The sequence below is a fragment of the Aethalodelphis obliquidens genome, unplaced genomic scaffold (genome assembly GCF_003676395.1).
Source record: "Aethalodelphis obliquidens isolate GAN/ISIS:26980383/991018 unplaced genomic scaffold, ASM367639v1 scaffold189, whole genome shotgun sequence".
NCBI classification, from domain to species: domain Eukaryota; kingdom Metazoa; phylum Chordata; class Mammalia; order Artiodactyla; family Delphinidae; genus Aethalodelphis; species Aethalodelphis obliquidens.
The window spans coordinates 65,814-72,642 of NW_020838121.1; the positions used below are offsets into that span (position 1 = coordinate 65,814).

The window sequence follows — 6,829 nt, forward strand, 5'->3', positions numbered from 1 at the left end:
TGATAATGTCACATTAATTTTCATTGTTAACTTTGAGAAAACCTCTATGGATTACTTCCTCATAAATATTTACTATTATAAATGCATTACTGATTTCAGTACTGCTATAGGTTTGTGCATTACAGGAATTCTGATAAAATACTCATTCACACCATTCCATTACACACATTGTTGATGGAGTATATTCTTTTATTTATTTATTTATTTATTTATTTTTGGCTGTGTTGGGTCTTCGTTGCTGTGCGCAGGCTCTCTCTACTTGCAGGGAGTGGGGGCTACTCTTCGTTGCGGTGCACAGGCTTCTCATTGCGGTGGCTTCTCTTGTTGCAGAGCACGGGCACTAGGCACGCAGGCTTCAGTAGTTGTGGCTCGCAGGCTTCAGTAGTTGTGGCTCGCAGGCTCAGTAGTCGTGGCTCACGGGCTCTAGAGCGCAGGTTCCGTAGTTGTGGCACACCGGCTTAGTTGCTCCGTGGCATGTGGGATCTTCCTGGACCAGGGCTCGAACCCTTGTCCCCTGCATTGGCAGGTGGCTTCTTAACCACTGCGCCATCAGGGAAGCCCCTGGAGTATATTCTTGACAGAAGAAAATTTCCGTTTTGACTAAGCATTGATGAGAACTGAATCTTTGACTTATATTTCACATGCCTGATGATTGAAATAATTTTCCACAGAATAGCTTCTGGTTTTGTACTTTTCAGTTCTTTTTATCTTCTTCAAACACACATGCTTTGAGAGCTGTGAAGTGCAAGACATGGCAATATTGTAAGGTGGTTTTTGTCCTTATGCTTCTGTGTCTTGTGCTAGTTAAGTCAGTAGAGTAGTCAGTATGAGTACTGGAAGTTATTCCTGTAATGGGATAGTATATAGTCAATTACATATGGCGTTGTCTGAAAATCACATAATAGCCTCACTTAAAACATCTCCTTAGGGCTTCCCTAGTGACACAGTGCTTGAGAGTCCACCTGCCGACGCAGGGGACACAGGTTCATGTCCCGGTCCGGGAAGATCCCACATGCCGCGGAGCGGCTAGCCCCGTGAGCCACGGCCGCTGAGCCTGTGCGTCCAGAGCCTGTGCTCCACAACGGGAGAGGCCACAACAGTGAGAGGCCCGCGTACCACAGAAAAAATAAAACCTCCTTAGCCAGATTTCAAAAAAGCCTGTGGTCATTCCAGTATGATCCAACATAGCGGAATATGATAGAAGGAAAATTGGCAAAGAAAGAGATGCTGGTCTTACCTGATGGAAGTTAAAATATCTCACTTTTGACAATTTTGCAAAAACCTATAATTGCATGAACTAATTTCTAGGGTTCTTCATAGGACCTAAAAAGGAACCCATAGAGTTGTGGAACAACAATAGAAGCTGCTGTGATGAGAAGCCCGGGCACCGCAACATAGTAGCCCCCGCTCGCCGCAACTAGAGAAAGTCTGCACGCAGCATTGAAGACCCAACGCAGCCAAAATAAAAATAAATAAATAAAGATAAATAAATTTATTTTAAAAAAAGTAATACTCAGGTTTGAGGCATGAGAAATATGATGAGGAGAAATTAGCTAATCCTTTCAGAACTTTTAAAATATCAAACTCAGTCTCTAAGATTTTAGCATTATATACAACATCGGTTACTTATTAGTGGTTTGGGAAGGCCAATTTAAAATTTTCTGATCTTACTGTATTGAAATGCACAGCCCTAATGTTTTCCACATTGACTATATGAATGATGAAGTAAAGTCAATCATGTATTTCCTTTCCAACTGGACAGAAAACAAAATTTTAAAAAGTGTTTGGACTACTGACTTTTGATTTCTTCTAAGGCAAGTGTATAGGTAATTTTTATTCCCTGATTAGGAGAAAAATGGTGGAAGAGGGCAGGGTTAAGAATTAAGATTTCAAGAGCATGAGAGGTAGATGGCCAACCAGAGTTCCTAAGTTTCGGTGCCTGTAACTGTTGCCGCTGCTTAAGCCTGCCAAAGCAGTGGTACGTCTGCTGCCCTCATATTTCCTACCTCTAGAAACATTCTTGCCAGTAGTGGCGGCAGCGGGACTCAATTACCCCCTTTTCTCACTCTCTCCAGAAGCTCCAGATGGCGTCTTCTGTGGGCAATGTGGCCGACAGCACAGAACCAACGAAACGTATGCTTTCCTTCCAAGCGTTAGCTGAGTTGGCACATCGAGAATATCAGGCAGGAGATTTTGAGGCAGCTGAGAGACACTGCATGCAGCTGTGGAGACAAGAGCCAGACAATACTGGAGTACTTTTATTACTTTCATCTCTACACTTCCAGTGTCGAAGGCTGGACAGATCTGCCCACTTTAGTACTCTGGCAATTAAACAGAACCCTCTTCTGGCAGAAGCCTATTCGAATTTGGGGAATGTGTACAAGGAAAGAGGGCAGTTGCAGGAAGCAACTGAGCATTACCGGCATGCATTGCATCTCAAACCAGATTTCATCAGTGGTTATATTAACCTGGCAGCTGCTTTGGTAGCAGCAGGCGACATGGAAGGGGCAGTACAAGCTTATGTCTCTGCTATTCAGTGCAATCCTGATTTGTACTGTGTTCGCAGTGACCTGGGGAACCTGCTCAAAGCCCTGGGTCGCTTGGAAGGAGCCAAGGCATGTTATTTGAAAGCAATGGAGATGCAACCGAACTTTGCAGTAGCTTGGAGTAATCTTGGCTGTGTTTTCAATGCACAAGGGGAGATTTGCCTTGCAATTCATCACTTTGAAAAGGCTGTCACCCTTGACCCCAATTTTCTGGATGCTTATATCAACTTAGGAAATGTCTTGAAAGAGGCACGGATTTTTCACAGAGCTGTGGCAGCTTACCTTTGTGCCCTAAGCTTGAGCCCAAATCATGCAGTGGTACATGCCAACCTGGCTTGTGTATACTATGAGCATAGGCCTGATAGATCTGGCAATAGACACCTACAGGCGAGCTATTGAATTGCAACCACATTTCCCTGATGCTTACTGCAACCTAGCCAACGCTCTGGAAGAGAAGGGCAGTGTTGCCGAAGCAGAAGATTGTTATAATACAGCTCTGCGGCTGTGTCCCACCCATGCAGACTCTCTGAATAACCTAGCCAATATCAAAGGAGACCAGGGAAACATTGAAGAGGCAGTTCGCTTGTATTGTAAAGCATTAGAAGTCTTCCCAGAGTTTGCTGTTGCCCATTCAAATTTAGCAAGTGTATTGCAGAAGCAGGGAAAACTGCAGGAAGCTCTGATGCATTATAAGGAGGCTGTTCGAATCAGTCCTACCTTTGCTGATGCCTACTGTAACGTGGGAAACACTCTAAAGGAGATGCAAGATGTTCAGGGAGCCTTGCAGTGTTATACTCGTGCCATTCAGATTAACCCTGCATTTGCAGATGCCCACAGCAATCTGGCTTCCATTCACAAGTATTCAGGGAATATTCCAGAAGCAATTGCTTCTTATCACACTGCTCTGAAGCTTGAACCTGATTTTCCCGACGCTTATTGTGATTTGGCTCATTGCCTGCAGATTGTCTGTGATTGGACAGACTATGATGAGCGAATGAAGAAGTTGGTCAGCATTGTGGCTGACCAGCTGGAGAAGAATAGGTTGCCTTCTGTGCAGCCTCATCATAGTATGCTGTATCCTCTTTCTCATGGCTTCAGGAAGGCTATTGCTGAGAGCCATGGGAACCTCTGCTTGGATGAGATCAATGTCCTTCATAAACCACCGTATGAACATCCAAAAGACTTGAAGCTCAGTGATGGTCGACTGCGTGTAGGATACATGAGTTCTGACTTTGGGAATCATCCTACTTCTCATCTTATGCAGTCTATTCCAGGCATGCACAATCCTGATAAATTTGAGGTATTCTGTTATGCCCTGAGCCCAGATGATGGCACAAACTTCCGAGCGAAGGTGATGGCAGAAGCCCATCATTTCATTGATCTTTCTCAGATTCCATGCAATGGGAAAGCAGCTGATCGCATCCATCAAGATGGTATACACATCCTTGTAAATATGAATGGTTATACCAGGGGTGCTCGAAATGAACTCTGCTCTCAGGCCAGCTCCTATTCAGGCAATGTGGCTGGGCTACCCTGGGACCAGTGGTGTGCTTTTCATGGATTATATCATCACTGATCAGGAAACTTCACCTGCTGAAGTTGCTGAGCAGTATTCTGAGAAACTGGCTTATATGCCCCATACTTTCTTTATTGGTGATCATGCTAATATGTTCCCTCACCTGAAGAAGAAAGCAGTCATCGATTTTAAGTCCAATGGGCACATTTATGACAATCGGATTGTGCTGAATGGCATCGACCTCAAAGCATTTCTTGATAGTCTCCCAGATGTGCAAATTGTCAAGATGAAATGTCCTGATGGAGGAGACAATGCAGACAGCAGTAATACAGCTCTTAATATGCCTGTCATTCCTATGAATACTATTGCAGAGGCAGTTATTGAAATGATTAACAGAGGACAAATTCAGATAACAATTAATGGATTCAGTCTTAGCAATGGACTGGCAACTACCCAGATCAACATTAAGGCTGCCACTGGAGAGGAGGTTCCCTGTACCATTATTGTAACCACACGTTCTCAGTACGGGTTACCGGAAGATGCCATTGTGTACTGTAACTTCAATCAGTTATATAAAATTGACCCATCTACTTTGCAGATGTGGGCAAATATTCTGAAGCGTGTTCCCAATAGTGTACTGTGGCTGTTGCGTTTTCCAGCAGTAGGAGAACCTAATATTCAACAGTACGCACAAAATATGGGCCTTCCCCAGAACCGTATCATTTTTTCACCTGTTGCTCCTAAAGGGGAACATGTTCGGAGAGGCCAGCTGGCTGATGTCTGCTTGGACACTCCACTCTGTAATGGACACACCACAGGGATGGATGTCCTTTGGTCAGGGACACCCATGGTGACTATGCCAGGAGAGACTCTTGCTTCCCGAGTTGCAGCTTCCCAGCTCACTTGTTTAGGCTGTCTTGAGCTTATTGCTAAAAATAGACAAGAATATGAAGACATAGCTGTGAAACTGGGAACTGATCTAGAATACCTGAAGAAAATTCGTGGCAAAGTCTGGAAGCAGAGAACATCTAGCCCTCTGTTCAACACCAAACAATACACAATAGACCTAGAGCGGCTCTATCTACAGATGTGGGAGCATTATGCAGCTGGCAACAAACCTGATCACATGATTAAGCCTGTTGAAGTCACTGAGTCGGCCTAAATAATGACTGAGTGCACAGGAGAATTACCCCTGTACCTGAGCCTCAACCTTCTGGGGGAAAGGGAACTACTTTTTCCCTATCTGTACAATACCATGCTGCAGATGGGTGACAGACAATGATAAGAAATAGCACAGCCAGACTTGCTTCCTGCATGATCATGATAGGGAGAGACACAAGAGATGGGAAACTGCTGTTCCACAAGGAGTCTCCATAGAATTTTGCAGCAGCCAGGTGTCTGGAAGGTCTGGAAGGTAAGTCTGGAAGGTCTGATCTCCCTTGGTCTTCCATGGGATGATGGTTAGTGTGGAAGGGAGATAGAGATTGCCCAGCCGTTCTGTGATGGATTGATTGAGTCTTCTGAATTAATATTTTTCTTTATATTTTGGGTATTGGAGCTTTTTAAAACGTTTGGTTTCAGGTATTTTTATTCATGTGAAGTGTATATGATTCTCTTGAGATAAGGTTTCAAGCTAAAATATTCCCTGTTTTAGTTTCTGAACTCTACAGATAAATGGGGACTTTGCTGGTGTAGTCTTTTTATAGGTTTTATAAACCACTTGAGCCTATATCAGTCATTTTAATGTCTGACATAATGTTTGGAACTATTATTGCTTTGTTGGTTTATAGATGATGGCTTAAATTCTTTTCCTGGTCCATTTCCTTCTTCCCTTCCCCCCACTTTAAAAATTCTCCTGTAACTTGGCTAACAAAAAACCAAGTCTGATTCAAAACCTCCCAGACTGTTTCTCTTAAACATATCATCTGGTGCCAAATGAAGATTCTTAGGAGTAATTATTAATTACGAAGGGCACAGTTGTGGTACTGTCACTGATGATAATAATAATGGATTTTTGGCCTAGAGTTTTGACCTATTTCACCAGTGTTTTACCGTTGACTGCCCCTCTATGCTGCTTCCAAAAGTGATAGTGTGGGGTAAGATTTTTACTTTCATTTCTAAAGTTTTTTTTTTAAGTGAGTCCTGTTCTTCCTTTTTCTTTCAGCAGAAATAAAATCCCAGGTAAGTATAAGTATTCAAATATTTGATCAGTAAGTCACAGTTATCTCCAGTACATTAAATAAAATTCATCAAAAAACATGCTATAGGTAAAAAGCTCTGAAGGACCAGCTATGTATATGATAATTATGTTTCAGACCTTCTAGGGTGTTATATATAATAACTTGTCTTCTGGACGTGGTCTTGAAGTCTTTATGGATTCAGCCTCAGTAGTAGCGAACTGCACTGCTACTTGGTTTGGAGTACAAATTAGACTTTAGCCCTCCTGGAAGTTGAGTTTCTGGTATTGAAAACCATAGGAATGAAATTATTGTATTTCAACAAAGGATCGAGGGCTTGAGGCTTAAACAAGGCAACATATGTGTGGGAAGCAGTCAGCCTTGAGAGCAGGCTACAGACATGCCAGGCATGCGGCCACTGCTCGAAGGGACTGTCCCTACTTGTTCCCCTCCTTGTTCCATTCCATGGGAGATAAATCACCAGGGCCCAGAAATCAGAAAGAATGTAAAATGAGACAAGCAAAGCTGTCTCCCCCTGCACATCCAGGTTATTTTTGATGATTCTGGGTTTATGGGTTTCCTCCCAGGGA

The 6,829-nt window shown here is 43.2% G+C and overlaps 1 pseudogene; it reads left to right on the forward strand.

Moving 5' to 3' along the window:
* The first annotated feature begins 2,059 nt into the window (after positions 1–2,059).
* Positions 2,060–5,513, forward strand: LOC113616591 (UDP-N-acetylglucosamine--peptide N-acetylglucosaminyltransferase 110 kDa subunit pseudogene; annotated as a pseudogene).
* The last annotated feature ends 1,316 nt before the right edge of the window (positions 5,514–6,829 follow it).